Raw genomic sequence first — 15,338 nt, forward strand, 5'->3', positions numbered from 1 at the left:
GACTGCATATAGCATGTACAGTTGCTATTTACAGGTGAACAAACACAAATATATTAACTGTATATAAACATAAAAACTCTTTATACGAATCTATAATAACCTTTTACACAAGCATATATTTAATCCCTATGTAAAAATGCATAATGGAGATACCATAAAAGAAAATATGACAAGATATTTTGAGATAATTAACATTGGTTTTATCACCATTGTGAAATATTGCAGTTTATGAGATGGTTGTCTGATGCTTCTTTTTAAATATGTCTCACTCTCTTGATGTGAGATCTCTGTTTTTATTATTTCAAGGGAAACAGCCTTACCTCATGTTACTAATCCATAGTCACACTGAGCTACGTGCTGTGCTTTAGTCACTCAGCCGTGTTCGGCTCTCTGTGACCCCATGAACTGTAGCCCACCAGGCTCTTCTGTCCAGGGGGTTCTCCAGGCAAGGATACTGCAGTGGGTTGCCAGGCCCTCCTCCAGGGATCTTCCCAGCCCAGGGATCAAACCCAGATCTCCTGCATTGCTGGTGGATTCTTTACAGTCTGAGCCACCAGGGAAGCCCATGTCCTTTCTCAAATTACTCTTCAACATCCATCACTTGGAGCTTCTTAGGTCTCCCCTTTGTAGTGATGACTCAACTTGGTCTGAGGTCTTACTGAGATAGCAAAATACCCTCAGTAGGGAACACATCTAAGAAAAATTTTAAAAAATAGTGTCTTTTAATGAATGTGTAAGATAATGTGCTCAACATTTACTGGAAAATAGCACTATGTAAGAATTTAGAATGCAGGTACTGTGAAGAAATGGTCCTAGGTAATAACCCTGCCTGTGTTGGTTACTGACTACCTGAATTTAGGAAAGTTACTAACTACTGTAAATTGGTTTTATCATTAGGAAAGGAGAGTATAATATCTGCCCTCTAGGATGGATTTGAGGACTATGTGATAGGACTATGTGAACACTTTACACAATACTTAACACAAAGTTGTCAGTAAACACGAGCTATTATTATTGCTTTTTTAGAAAAAAATAACTATTATCTGCAAAATCAGATGATAACTCTAGTTCAATTCTAAAAAAGGATGTACCTCTTGTATAGGCAGGTTTAATGACTTCCAAGAAATATTATGTCAGAATGAAGGATGCTGATTTTAACACAGTCTGTGCACAGATAAACCTTTACTACCTGTAATTCTCTTGTGATTCATAGCACAATGTATGATATAATATGATAGACAACCACAGATGTTCTATCTCAAGCAATTAAAGGCATGAACCCCATACTAAGTGGATTCCTCCAAGATATGCTGACACAAAATAAGAAAAATAATCCAAAGCCTCCTTTTTTCCCCAGAGCAAAATGTCAGTCTCTTTTAGATTTCTCAGACATCAGCAAAAGACCTGCTTTGTTAAGAGTTTCCACTGCTTGTCAGCAGAAGTAGGAAGACACAGTGCTTACTTTGTCTTCCATGCAATCCTTAAGCACTCACAAATAGGACACCTTAAAACAACACATGCACACAAAATAACATATGTTATAGAATTGTGAATTTAGAATTTTTCCTGGCTTCCCTGTGCAGTTCCTTGAATGTAGTATAGAAAGGACGAAGCAACCTAAATAAAAATTTTTCTTCCAGTGAGTGTGTGTGTGTGTGTATAAAATCTGGTATTCTACCTACATCTTCACAAATGGTCAAAGACTTCTTTGGACTCTTCCTTCATCTGATTCTCCTCTCCATTTCTCATTACTCATGGAAGGTTGTTTATGTCAAATGAGTGAATGAGAACTTTAACTTATCACAGCAAAATAAACACTGCTGGGATTGAAAGACATCTAATTTGCGTTGGGTGGTGGGAAAGTACTGTCTAAAAAACAGCACTGTCTGTCTGTAATTATTTAATTTTGGATTCTAGACAAAAAATCTACAAACTTTTTGAAGTCTAATTTTGTATATACACAGTAAGGAAATCTTTGTCTACTTAAAGTACTTGCTCCCTTGATAAAATTTTGCTTCCTACACTCGTATATTCCTTAATACCCTGAAATAGCACCATAACTACCAGCATATGGAATTATTTTTCCACCTATTTGGATAATGTAGAGTTATTGGTATTTTGTTTATTTTTATAAAGCTCACTTAAATCACTTGACCCTAACCATGGAACAGAGACATAAAAATTCCACCTTCTGGCACAACTAGACGTGATTTTGTGGAATTCATTTTGGTTTCTTTTTATGCATCCAATCCGCATTCAGTCTTTGTTTCTAAAGTCAATTCATGCTGTTTAAAGGGCTGGATGAAGGGGAAATCTTGAGTGGTCCAGTCTCTGTTGGCAGGGCTATTGGGAAAAGCCCCAGTTCAGCACTGGCTGAATCTATATTATGCTTGGATAACACCATTGATCCTTTGCAACAAGAAACAGTCAATTAATTCCTCTTAAAAATACTAATTAATCTCATTTAAATTATTCATAGAAGAATGAGTGAGCGAGTGAGTGAAAGTCACTCAGTCGTGTCCAACTCTTTGCGACCCCATGAACTATAACCCACCAGGTTCTCCTCTGTCCATGGGATTCTCCAGGCAAGAAAAGTGGAGTGGGTTGCAATTCTCTTTTCCAGGCAGAAGAGTGATGATTTTGTTAAATGGTAACATGCTACACACTGGGGGGAGGGATACATGAAAGGATATGTTTCCTGGGTTTTACACAGGTCTTTCTTTGTATATGTCAAACTAACTCCTATATTGCTATTCACTACAGCACAAGTATGAGGTAATGGAGATGAGTATGTGTCTGTGTGTGCATATATGTGGCCTGCTGCTGTATAACATTTGATCATTTCCATTGTATCAAAAAGCATGCCATATCTGCCTTTGATTTCTAAGGAGAGAACAAACTTCAAGAGAACTAGAAAGGACCACTTTGACTCATTTTTATTATTATGCAAAGAGATAAGGAAATGGTACCATGATCACTGATTCACTACTAAGATTCAGCTGTAACAAGATTTGCTGTTACCACACATTAGAACAGAAATGCAAAATTCACTTTGGGTGCACTCACTCTCACTCTGCCTTCTGCATTTTCATGATCTTCAGTGGTCAACTCAATGTTTACTTATATTAGTACCAAGTATTTATTTTTATCTTATATAAAAATTATGACCCCTCTCTTGTGTGATTGGCATTCAAGATGTTTTGTTTTTATCCTATTATATTCCTTTTTATTAGCAAATGTTCTACAGTGACAATATCTTCTTTAGAGAATGAAATGGATTAGAGATAACATCTCACTTTATCAACCACAACTTTTCCAGCTATATTTTTAAGTTAGGTACTATTTTATAATTTTAAATTGTCTGGAGAAGGCATCTTAAATTTTCACTCTTTATTTGAATGACTACAGAAAGATGCCTTAAAATCCCATACTGTATATGGAAAAGGATGTTACAAGAAAAACATAAGCATATTTTTTGGACAGGGAGTGTTCATATAAACCAGAAAAAAAGTCTTATGATTATAAAAATGTTATTTTTGTTTTGGGGAAGAAAATTTTTGCCTAAGTTCATATTTTTTGCAGGAATTCCGGTTAAAGATTTCAAACTGAATATATGTTTTAATTTTTCACTCCTCTGCTTAACTGAAATATTAGTAAAGCTGTATAAAAGTGAATAAACAACCATAAAAATAAAAATAGCTTTTATTTGCACATCAAAGAAGTTGATTCTTTAGAGCAGTCTATAATTGGATAGGACTATATTTACAGAAATTGAAGCAGAAGGTGGCAAAGTCTAGAAAATGACCAACAAAAAGCAAGAACTCATCTCCCTAGTGAGTTTGAAGAAGCTCAAACCTAGAATCAGCAGCGACAGAAAGAAATTGAATTTTGATCATAATCAGGGTAATTGGTGATCATCTATAGAATAGCTTGATCAGAAGGCATTTTTCTCCTATAGTCATCCCCAACATTGCATGACTGCAGCCATGAAATTAAAAGAAGCTTACTCCTTGGGAGAAAAGCCATGGCCAACATAGACAGCATATTAAAAAGCAGAGACATTACTTAGCCTGTCTAGTCAAGGCTATTGTTTTTCCAGTATGGTTGGAAAACTGAGTGCCAAAGAATTGATTCTTTTGAACTGTGGTGTTGGAGAACATTCTTGAGAGTCCCTTGGACTGCAAGGAGATCCAACCAGTCCATCCTAAAGGAAATCAGTTCTGACTATTAATTGGAAGGACTGATACTGAAGCTGAAACTCCAATACTTTGGCCACCTGATGTGAAGAACAGACTCATTTCAAAAGATCCTGATGCTGGGAAAGATTGAAGGGGGGAGGTGAATGGGACAACAGAGAATGAGATGGTTGGATAGCATCACCGACTCAATGGACATGAGTTTGAGTAAGCTCCGGGAGTTGGTGATGGACAGGGAAGCCTGGTATTCTGTGGTCCATAGGTTCACAGAGTCAGACACGACTGAGTGACTGAACTGAACTGAGGAGAAGAAGATGTGTTCAGCAGATGTGTTCAGCCTTTGTTCCCAAGATAAACCCATAAAAGTGCTTTCTGTAAAAACGCTATACTGTTTGCTTGGGAGAAATGGCTGTGAATCCTCATGCCTAAAATAGAAGCATTACTGTGGGCAGGAATCCCTCAGAAGAAAAGGAGTAGCCATCATGGTCAACAAAAGAGTCCGAAATGCAGTACTTGGATGCAATCTCAAAAACGACAGAATGATCTCTGTTCATCTCCAAGGCAAATCATTCAATATCACAGTTATCCAAGTCTATGCCCCAAACAGTAACGCTGAAGAAACTGAAGTTGAACGGTTTTATGAAGACCTACAAGACCTTTTAGAACTAACACCCAAAAAAGATGTCCTTTTCATTATAGGAGACTGGAATGCAAAAGTAGGAAGTCAGGAAACACCTGGAGTAACAGGCAAATTTGGCCTTGGAATGCAGAATGAAGCAGGGCAAAGACTAATAGAGTTTTGCTAAGAAAATGCACTGGTCATAGCAAACACCCTCTTCCAACAACACAAGAGAAGACTCTACACATGGACATCACCAGATGGTCAACACCAAAATCAGATTGATTACATTCTTTGCAGCCAAAGATGGAGAAGCTGTATACAGTCAACAAAAACGAGACCAGGAGCTGACTGTGGCTCAGATCATGAACTCCTTATTACCAAATTCAGACTCAAATTGAAGAAAGTAGGGAAAACCGCTAGACCATCCAGGTATGACCTAAATCAAATCCCTTATGATTATACAGTGGAAGTGAGAAATAGATTTAAGGGCCTAGATCTGACAGATAGAGTGCCTGATGAACTATGGAATGAAGTTCGTGACATTGTACAGGAGACAGGGATCAAGACCATCCCCATGGAAAAGAAATGCAAAAAAGCAAAATGGCTTTCTGGGGAGGCCTTACAAATAGCTGTGAAAAGAAGAGAGGCGAAAAGCAAAGGAGAAAAGGAAAGATATAAGCATCTGAATGCAGAGTTCCAAAGAATAGAAAGAAGAGATAAGAAAGCTTTTTTCAGCGATCAATGCAAAGAAATAGAGGAAAACAACAGAATGGGAAAGACTAGAGATCTCTTCAAGAAAATTAGAGATACCAAGGGAACATTTCATGCAAAGATGGGCTCAATAAAGGACAGAAATGGTCTGGACCTAACAGAAGCAGAAAATATTAAGAAGAGGTGGCAAGAATACACAGAAGAACTGTACAAAAAAGATCTTCACGACCCGGATAATCATGATGAAGTGATCACTCATCTAGAGCCAGACATCTTGGAAAGTGAAGTCAAGTGGGCCTTAGAAAGCATCACTACGAACAAAGCTAGTGGAGGTGATGGAATTCCAGTTGATCTATTTCAAAACCTGAAAGATGACGCTGTGAAATTGCTGCACTCAATATGCCAGCATATTTGGAAAACTCAGCAGTGGCCATAGGACTGGAAAAGGTCCGTTTTCATTCCAATCCCAAAGAAAGGCAATGCCAAAGAATGCTCAGACTACCGCACAATTGCACTCATCTCACATGCTAGTAAAGTAATGCTCAAAATTCTCCAAGCCAGGCTTCAGCAATATGTGAACCATGAACTCCCTTATGTTCAAGCTGGTTTTAGAAAAGGCAGAGGAAGCAGAGATCAAATTGCCAATATCTGCTGGATCATGGAAAAAGCAAGAGAGTTCCAGAAAAACATCTCTTTCTGCTTTATTGATGATGCCAAAGCCTTTGACTGTGTGGATCACAATAAACTGTGGAAAATTCTGAAAGAGATGGGAATACCAGACCACCTGACCTGCCTCTTGAGAAATCTGTATGCAGATCAGGAAGCAACAGTTAGAACTGGACATGGAACAACAGACTGGTTCCAAATAGGAAAAGGAGTACGTCAAGGCTGTATATTGTCACCCTGCTTATTCAACTTATATGCAGAGTACATCATAATAAACACTGGACTGGAAGAAACACAAGCTGGAATCAAGATTGCCGGGAGAAATATCAATAACCTCAGATATGCAAATGACACCATCCTTATGGCAGAAATTGAAGAGGAGCTAAAAAGTCTCTTGATGAAAGTGAAAAAGGAGAGTGAAAAATTTGGCTTAAAGCTCAACATTCGAAAACGAAGATCATGGCATCCGGTCCCATCACTTCATGGCAAATAGATGGGGAAACAGTGGAAACAGTGTCAGACTTTATTTGGGGGGGCTCCAAAATCACTGCAGATGGTGACTGCAGCCATGAAATTGAAAGACGCTTACTCCTTGGAAGAAAAGTTATGACCAACCTAGATAGCATATTCAAAAGCAGAGACATTACTTTGCCGACTAAGGTCCATCTCGTCAAGGCTATGGTTTTTCCTGTGGTCATGTATGGATGTGAGAGTTGGACAGTGAAGAAGGCTGAGCACTGAAGAATTGATGCTTTTGAACTCTGGAGTTGGAGAAGACTCTTGGGAGTCCCTTGGACTGCAAGGAGATCCAACCAGTTCATTCTGAAGGAGATCAACCCTGGGATTTCTTTGGAAGGAATGATGCTAAAGCTGAAGCTCCAGTACTTTGGCCACCTCATGTGAAGAGTTGACTCATTGGGAAAGACTCTGATGCTGGGAAGGATGGGGCAGGAGGAGAAGGGGAAGACCGAGGATGAGATGGCTGGATGGTATCACAGACTCGATGGACGTGAGTCTGAGTGAACTCCGGGAGATGGTGATGGACAGGGAGGCCTGGCGTGCTGCTATTCATGGGGTCACAAAGAGTCAGACACGACTGAGCGACTGAACTGAACTGAACTGAGAAGCAAAGAAGATCAGAGTAACTCGAGATTTAACACAGGGTGATGGCAATGGAGGATTAAAAGGTAATGCAGTGCCTCCAACTGCTCTGCTCCAGATTAGTCCTTTTATTTTAATATCTGAAGAGTCCCCATCTTATCTGACTACTCTTGACATTCCATGTCCCCTAATAATATGTGCCAGTACTTAATTCTTAATTCTTCACACAAATTTAATTAATCTATTTCATTCTTGCAACAGCCATATGTTCTTTGTTCTTACTCACTCAGTCATTTCCAACTCTTTGCAACTCCGTGGACTGGAGCCCACCAGGCTACTGTGTCCATAGGGATGCTCCAGGCAAAAATACTGGAGTGGGTTGCCATGTCCTTCTCTCTAGGGGATCTGCCCAACCCAGGGGTTGAACCCATGTCTCCCACATTGCAGGCAGGCTCTTTGCCATCTGAGCCACCAGACAGTAGCATTATTATCTCATCTAAAAGATAAGGAAACTGTAACACAGAAATTTTAAGTAAGTTGCTTAAGCTCACTGAAGTTAGAGCTGAGATGTGAATACAGAGTCTAGTTCCAGGGTTGCATGCTCTTAATCACCTCCCTAGGTCACTATGACACAAAGCTGCCATTTGATGTGTCAGACAAACTCTACAGACCCACATAGAGGAAGGGACTTCAGAGAAATGGACCAACAAAACTATGAGGGAAACCCATGCCATCTCTCTATGTTTATCAACTGAATACCTTGTTCATAAATATGAGTAGACTATAAAGACTCATCAAATATTCAAAAAAAACAAAACCAGCCAGAGAAAAATCAAGATGAACAAATGGAACAATTAATTAAAAAAGAAAAGAAAAGAAAAGAAAAAGTCAGATATCCTAAAGAACAAAAGAAAACTTTAAAAATATAATGATTACACTTAGAGAAATAAAAAGTAGATGCTGCACTGGAAAAAAGTAACTATATAAAAGTAAAATTTCTTGGAAATTACAAATGTGATTCCTAATATTTTAAAAGGTACATAGAATGGCTAAGCAATGGAACAGAGAGAGTTTAAGTCAAGTTGCTCATCTGAACTCTCCCAGAATATGGAGAAAATGAGAGAAATTAAGGACTACAAAAGATCAAGGCAGACAGTCTAACATCCATTAAATAAAAATTCTAGAATGAGAGAACATAAAAAATTTAGGATAAAAATGATAAAACTGCAGAAGAATATAACTTCAATCATCTTAAGAAATTATTTTAGTATATAAAGAATCAACAGACTATCAAATAGAATGAAATAAAAAGATTTAAACCTAAAAGTATTTCAGCAAATTTGTGAATCAGAAGAGAAATTATGTAAGCTTTCACAATGGAAAAAATAAACAAGTTGCTTCCAAAGGAATAAGAACTCAGATTGGCATCACGTTGGCTATCACCAACACTGTGATTGATGATAATGAAGCCATGCCTTCAAAATTCTAAGATAAATGATCTTTAACTTGTAATCCGGATCCACCCAATTGTCAATCAAAAACAAGTATTCAAAACAGACTCAGATATTTTATATTTCGTAAACACTTCCTTCAAAAAGTTTTCTTGAGAATATATTCAAACAGGAACATACATACATCTAACATATAAAAGGGCTTTCCTGGTGGCTCAGAGGTTAAAGCGTTTACCTGCAATGCGGGAGACCTGGGTTTGATCCCTGGTTTGGGAAGATCCCCTGAAGAAGGAAATGGCAACCCACTCCAGTATTCTTGACTGGAGAATCCCATGGATAAAGGAGCCTGGTGGGCTACAGTCCACGGGGTCGCAAAGAGTCAGACACGACTGAGTGACATATAAAAAGATATTGAACCCTAGGCAGATCGAGCTAAACTAGGAGAGCCAGCAGTAAAAAATCAAACATGAAAACTGTGTATCAGGCCTGGAAAGCAGCGGACCCAAACCTGCAACAAAAAGTCATTTCATTTCTCTTCAACAATAAAGCTGTGGGGGTGAGGGGAGAGCAGAAAGCTTCCTCACCTTGTATATACCCTTCCATGCAACTTGAAGGGCTTCCCTTGTGGCTCAGCTGGTAAGGAATCTACCTGCAATGCGGGAGACCTGGGTTGGATCCCTGGGTTGGGAAGATACCCTGGAGAAGGGAAAGGCTACCACTCCAGTGTTCTGCCCTGGAGAATTCCATGCACTGGATAGCCCATGGGGTCACAAAGAGTCGGACACGACTGAGCAACTTTCACTTTCATGCTACTTGAAATCTTAAATCCCGAACATGTATCATTGCTATAATAAAACTTATGAGAGATGCAATTATAAAATACATGTATAAAATACATGTATAATACTAAGTTTACATGGACATACACATGTGTACATAGAAACATGCATATTCATGAATATATATGCATATGTATAGTGTCGCAAAGAGACATACTTGACTGAAGCAACTGAGCACACACACATATACATATCCATCTTTTCAAAAAATTTTTGAAACTATTTGTAAGATATAGTCTGAATATATAAGTGCCTATCTTCAGATGGCTAATGCTGTCTCTTAATCAAGATATATATGCTTTCTAATCGTGCAATCCTATATCACCACAGCCAGTATTTCTTGACTGGATAAAACTGATTATAAGAATAACAAATACATATGGTGAAATAATTTATAATCTGTACTGGGTAAACAAAATTAACCACATGACTCTTAGGATGGGGTGGTATATTTAGTTTCATGGTTTTATTATTTTCTCACTGTTTATTAGGGCTTAAAATGCACAGTTTCTCATGAAAGATGCTGACTTGTTTCCCATCCAGAGTTTACACTGGTTGCTATTCTGAAGAGTTTTGTAATCTCTCAGTGGAACATATTTAGAGAGTAATGATTTTAACATGCTAAAATACCACAGCACAGACATTTGGTCAGATCATGAACCAAACATAAAAACTGTGGAGCTGGAGGAAGCCAAAAGCGTCTGATCACTGTATCTTCTTGCCTCTTTCAATCTATACCAGGAGGTGACCTGGATAAAGATTGAATATAATCTAACAAATGTATTGACTTTATGTTTTCTAAGGGTATTCCTGTTAATATTTTACATTGTCAGTGTTCCAATTTCCAGTTCTAGTATTTGCTATATAATTAAAAAATAAAGATTAAATATCACAAAGCAAACCTGAGGTACAGTTAATATACACTTTAATGGTTTTCTCTGCTCAGAAGGCTCTTCCACTCACTGTTCTCTGCGTGATTTGCTCCTGTTTGTTCCTCAGAATTGAATTCAGGGCCCACTTCTGGAAGTCCCTAACTAGTCACTGTTTGGCCCCTTCACTAGACTGGGTTGCATGCCCGTCTGTGTTCCTGCAGCCCTGTGTGCTTCCCTTTACCAAAACCGCTCCATTTCTGTATCACGTTGTCTAAGGGTACCTCTGCAGCCCCACAGGCTGCCCCCCACTTGCTTTTCTGCCCGGCCCCTTCCCACGCCCTGAGCTCACCTGAGGTGTGCCATGCACAGCTCTTACCGACAGGACTACAGCCACCATGTAGGCTCTCAGTGCTCTGTGGAAACCCAACATTTTTGCTGTCACCACACTCCCTAACTCTCCTGAACATATTTCACGCTTTTATTCTCTTTTCAAGCTACCAACTTCCCTCCCATCATCTCACCTTCAGCTGATGTCTTTGTTTCCTATTTTACTTAGGAAATGTTGTTGTTGTTTAGTCACTAAGTCATATCCAGCTCTTTGTGATCCCATGGACTGTAGCCTGCCAGGCTCCCCTGTCCATGGGATTTCCCAGGCAAGAGTACTAGAGTGGGTTGTCATTTCCTTCTCCAGGGGATCTTCCCAACTCAGGGACTGAACCTGCATCTCCTGGTTTGGCAGGTGGATTCTTTACCACTGAGCCACCAGGGAAGCCCACTTAGGAAATGGAAGCAATCAATAGAGAATTTTCTCATGAGCCCACTACCAAGTCTATACACAGCTCTACATCTCTGTATTACTTATTGTTTTGCCTTCAATAAGCCATATCCAATATACGCCAATGATACTGCATATGAACTGGTTCCTGCATCTGCTCCCATGCCAAAGAACTTGATAAATTCTCTCTCTCTTGATTCATCAGAACTAAATAATTCCCATCCATATATAAATGTGCTCTGATATATATCATCTTATAATCATTTTAAGTTCCTCATTTACCACATCCATCTCCAACTGCAAAGCAAATTTAATTCAAAATATATAGGACTCTCTCCACCGTTGTCTGGCAACCTACCACCTTTCTTCCATTAAATCTTTGTATTATTAACTAAGGAAGAACTGGGTAAAAATCTCAGAGAATCTTGTTAAGAAATTTGATATCTCAGGACAAACTGATCAGTTTTATTAATTCTGTACTTTGAAGATCCCAAGTTATATAAATGATACACTTCAGCAGTTTTCATTTCTATCAGATCACATATGAGAAAGCAGCAATAGGACTCTAAATCAATAAGGAATAAGTAGGAACAATGTGAAAATTAAGGAAGCAGTGATAGTTCAGGAAACCACTTGTTTTAAGTGGTTTAAACAACAGGAACTTTAAAAGAATAAGTGTTTACAAATGCTTTGGAAGGGTTAGCAGAGAAACCTCAATGCTAAAGATTCTTGGAAGCACACCAAGAACGCCATAGACTTATGGTCCAACAAAGTTACTACCTCTGACATATTTAGAAACACAAAGACTCAGGAAGTTACCGCCAGGAATACTGAGTTCAAGAACACCTCACGATAGACAGAATCTAAATAGTACTCTGCTGGCAAGGTGTAACAGCCAGCTGGCGTCCACCCCATGCGGGCTCAAGTGTCTGTCGATTACACCATGATGATTACAGGCACCAAGGTGAGGCCACTAAATGTGCAGCTGTGAAGAGATGAGCAGAGAGAAGCACACCATTACCTAGGATTCCTTCCACACAGATACAATAGATGTAAAGAAATTCAAAAGCATTGACAATAGTAAGATACAATAAGTAGGAAGTGATGAGTTTTGCATCTTTATTACCTTTTTAATACTGTTGTTGCTTAGTTGCTCAGTCGTGCCTGACTTGTGACCCCATGGACTGCAGCACACCAGGCTTGCCTGTCCTTCACCATCTCCCAGAGTTTGCTCAAATTCACGTCCATTGAGTCAGTGATGCCATTCAACCATCTCATCCTCTGTCACCCCCTTTTCCTCCCATCATCAGTCTTTCTCAGCATCAGGGTCTTTTCCAGTGAGTCAGCTCTTCCCATCAGGTGGCCAAAGTTTTGGAGCTTCAGCATCAGCCCTTCCAGTGAATACTCAGGGTTGATTTCCTTCAGGATTGACTGGTTGGATCTCCTTGCAGTCCAAGGGACTCTCAAGAGTCTTCTCCAACAGCACAGTTCAGAAGCGTCAGTTCTTTGGTGCTCAACCTTCTCCATGGTCCAGCTCTCATATCCATACACAACTACTGGAAAAGCCATAGCTTTGATTAATCTGAAGTGATTTTGAAGCCTAAGAAAATAAAATCAATTTAAATATATTTAAATCAATTTACTTATAAATTACATAACTCAAATGTTAATAATGGCTGTGCTTGAAAACTAGTTTGCAAAATTCCTAAGAGTTTGACAGCTGGCTCTCATAAACCTATACAAGTCATCTTCGACACACCACCATATACAGGAATCAGGACGCATGGAACAATGTGGTCGCCTCACCACTCTGCCATGGCTGAATAGGTCTAAATAGAAGTCACTTCTGAAAGTCTACTTTGGGTTGCACACGATGTTTAAATAAAATGATCTGCTTGAGACAGTTGTCATGAGTTCCCCTTTTGCTCCCACAACTAACAAAGAGGCATTGCTTTTAAGTTTTCTTTTCTAAGCCAACTGTGGTTATCAGGTTACACAACACTTCACCAGTTCCTCAGATGCTCTCATTGGTAGTACCAGTATACTGTAAACAGATGACAATGATGAGAAAGGAAAAATATATGAAGGAACTGACAAGTTTATAGTCAGAACCAATGTTGTGCTAAATACTTACTGCATAAATAGTTGAATAATGGAAATTAAGAGGTACTGTTTTTGAAACATTACTGAGCAAAATAACAACATTCTCTTTCATCTCAGCTCATTCTCCCACACAAGTGATAGCTTACAGATCAGGTAATACCACTGATGTCATTAGCAAAAAAAAAAAAGAAGACGACGGTTGACATAGTATCAATCTTCCAGAAGTTCTGTGGATATTTTTAATGCCCCTAATAGTGCCTTTCTGGTCTGGTAACTAGCTAAACAGTACTACTATTATACAAAACATGTTTTCCACAAATAAATCTTATATTGGTAAACTGCAATGAATAAAATAAGCAAAGTCTAGAAAAATAAAAGTGTTCAAAGAAAAGCATTTAGGACACAAGTGGCTATATAATGCTTCCTCCTTGAAAAGGTACATATTTTTAGAAACATGATCCATCCAAAAGTTCATTAAATACAGTAGATAAAACACAAAACAGAAGTCTCTGTTATATTTGTCTGAAAGTGTTAAAATTACAACCTATTCACCAACTACAAAATATAAACAAAGACACTGTGGATGATAATCTCAAATGGGACTGCTACCATCTCATTAAAGTATTGGATGTCCAATTCCAGTAACTATCTCTTCAAGAAGTTTTAGTAAAGATACAGATGTTATTTGTGATAATAAAATAGTTTCAGTTACTAGGTCAGCAGCAGGATTATCTCTGCAAAATATACCTCTGAGAGCAAAATTAAAGATCTTAGACTCTTTGAAAACACAGCATATATCATTTAAACATCATCAGAAGTTCATTCCAGTGATGAGGCAGGGTTTGATGAGAGAAACGTGGTTACTGGAAACCAATCTTCACATGCACAAAATAAAATTCTAATTAGCACTGTCATTTTAAACTTGCACATATGCGATAGTTTCAATTTTTTTACTTTCTTCTTTAATTTGTATTTCATTCATGTCAATAGATTTAATTTGTTCACTTTGTTCATCCCAATGAAACCATAAGGCATGTTCCATCACCATGATCTAAGAGCATCCCCATAATTTGTAAGCCCACAAGGTTGACTCCAGTGAAAGAGAATGTGTGGGGGCTGGGGGGAGGGAGGTAGGGACAATGATTTAAGTTGACTTTTCAATAAGACAGTAAAACTTCTGTCTACTTGTATGGGTTTTGACACTTTATTCAATTAAAATTTTAAAAGATTTTTCACTACTTAAAATCACACCATAATGAACAAAAAAATAAAATATAAAACTTGCTAACAACTGCAATTACTGTTCACCTATCCTTTTTTGTAGTGGCAAATACTTCAAACACTCAAAAATTCTGATAAAACAGCCCTGTATCCCCCAAACACAATTTGATAAAACATTAAAATTAGAGCAGAGTGCATTTATTATTTCAGTAAACTATCTATCAAAATGCCACTTTTTGTTAGTTTAAACTGCTTCTCAAACTTTTGAAAACATGAACCCTGAATAATTTGCCTCTTCTTTTATACAGAAAGGTATGATTTGGGGTAGGTGCATGGGGCAAAAATGAGTTAAAAAAAAAAATCCTGCCTGATTGAGTTTACAATCTAACAGGAGAGCCAAAATATCATTGCAAAAAAATGAACATCTATAAAAACATAGCACAACTTGACATTGTAAAACAGAAGCACAATTAAATCAGGGAGAATTTAGAGCAAGGAGCATCCACATTCAATTTGAAAATGAGAAAAACACTGAAAGAATATAGGGCTTTTGATGTGGTTCCTTCAAGAATTAGTAGGAATTGGAGAAATGGAAGAGTATGAGCAAAGAATCCTGATTAAAAGTCACATAAACTGACCATGTAGCCTTAAGGAAAAAATAAATATATTGCAAAGTTATTGAGAGCTTAGAGAATCAATAAAAAGTTGGAAGATCCAGTTCAGAAAATAGAAAAGAATAAAAGACAGGTTCAGAAAACGGTCATGAAACTTTCTAGGCAGA

This window comes from Oryx dammah, unplaced genomic scaffold (genome assembly GCF_014754425.2).
Source record: "Oryx dammah isolate SB20612 unplaced genomic scaffold, SCBI_Odam_1.1 HiC_scaffold_15, whole genome shotgun sequence".
Lineage (NCBI taxonomy): Eukaryota > Metazoa > Chordata > Mammalia > Artiodactyla > Bovidae > Oryx > Oryx dammah.